Source organism: Herpailurus yagouaroundi, unplaced genomic scaffold (genome assembly GCF_014898765.1).
Source record: "Herpailurus yagouaroundi ecotype Mexico unplaced genomic scaffold, PumYag 197, whole genome shotgun sequence".
Lineage (NCBI taxonomy): Eukaryota > Metazoa > Chordata > Mammalia > Carnivora > Felidae > Herpailurus > Herpailurus yagouaroundi.
Window position 1 is genome coordinate 31734959 of NW_024412428.1, and position 1696 is coordinate 31736654.

Here is a 1696-nt window from a genome sequence, read left to right on the forward strand (position 1 = left end):
AGAGTATGCATGTGCAGGAACGTGCCCCTCATGCAAGCAGGGGAAGGGCAGAGAGAGAGAGGGAGACAGTGAATCCAAAGCAGGCTCTAAGCTGTCAGCTCAAAGCCCCATGTGGGGCTCAAACTTAGGAACCCGACTGTGAGATCATGACCTGAGACGAAGTCGGATGCTCAACCTCATGAGCCACCCAGGTGCCTAGTTTTAAACACTTTTAATTAGCAGGAAACGTTTTATTTTTCCAGAGAAAATAACTAAAGTAACTAAGGTAAAAAAATATCTTACAGGTAAAATCAGAGCTATTCTAGTGGAAGCAGATAAATGTGTGCCCATTTGGTGTTCTTTAGTCCTATCCCTCAGCTCCCAGGAGGCTCTAAAATCTCAGATATGATTGGAAACTCCGGTGATAATAGTTTACCATATATATATTTTGAATTCTGGTTTAAAAGAGTGATGATTTTTTAATGTCACCAAATTTAAAGGAGAACCTTCCATCTCTCTTGTTTGCCATTTTGTTTTCACCTCGATAGACAATACATATACTTTATAGGTTACCTGAAACTGAAATACTTAATCCATTAGAAATAGAATGACTAAATAAGATTATCTTTTTAGCCTGTGACAACAGTTGGAAACAAGATTTTTTGTTTGTTTTTTATAAATAAAGTTTTACTGTAACACAGTTATATTCATTCATTATGTACTGCCTCTGGCTGCTTTCCTGCTAAACTATAGAATTGAGTGCCTGCAACAGAAACCTTTAAACCGCAAACACAAAATGTAAAATATTTACCATCTGGCTCTGTACAGAAAAAAAAAAAGAAAAGCTTTTCAACACCTCTTCTTACCTAAAAAAGACAAGGTGTAAGGTAAAGAGTTTCAGCTATCCCTATTTTGATAGATAGGTAAATCTACCATGAAACCATACACAGTAGTTAATGTGGAAAACAGACGGCAATTTCAGTTGTCTCTAAAATCAAAATGATTCAAGGTTTGAGGTGTTCTCACTTTTTAAATTACATTATTTGAATGAACTTTCTTAATCGAGGAAGCTTCCTTTGGTAGATTAAACCAGGGGTTGGCAAACCATTGCCTGAGGGCCAAATCTACCTTGTAGCTTGTTTTTCTATAGTCTTTAAGCCATACAAAATATTTTTAAAGGATTCTTTTAAAATATAACACAAAAACAAAGAATATATTATAGAGATGGTATGTGGCCAGCAAAACCTACAATTTTTACTATATAACTCTTCAATAAAAAAAAAAAGTTGCTCACTTTAGGATAAGACTATCTAGAACTGTGTTTGTGTTCTATACTAGACAGATCATATTGTGAAAAAAACATATAAACAAATAATACAAAACATAGATTACAAATGAAAATATTTCTTAAAAATGAAAATCTGTAATGGAGCATGCTTATTTTGGACAAGAGACCATTTAGGGAAGTATAGTTTAAGACTTACTGCATTGGGAGATCTCTCTTGCAGACAAGATCCCTATCATTTTGTTGTTTACAGAGCAGAATTAAAGGACAGAGGCAAATGTGTGAAAGCCACAAATATGCAGACTTTGCCATAATATTAGAAATAATTTTCTAAAATCACTGGGTATCACTTGTAAATCATAGAGAGTTTTCTATTAGTAAGATGACTAAATAGAGTAAAATAATATGACAGTGTAAAATCAGTCTATTACA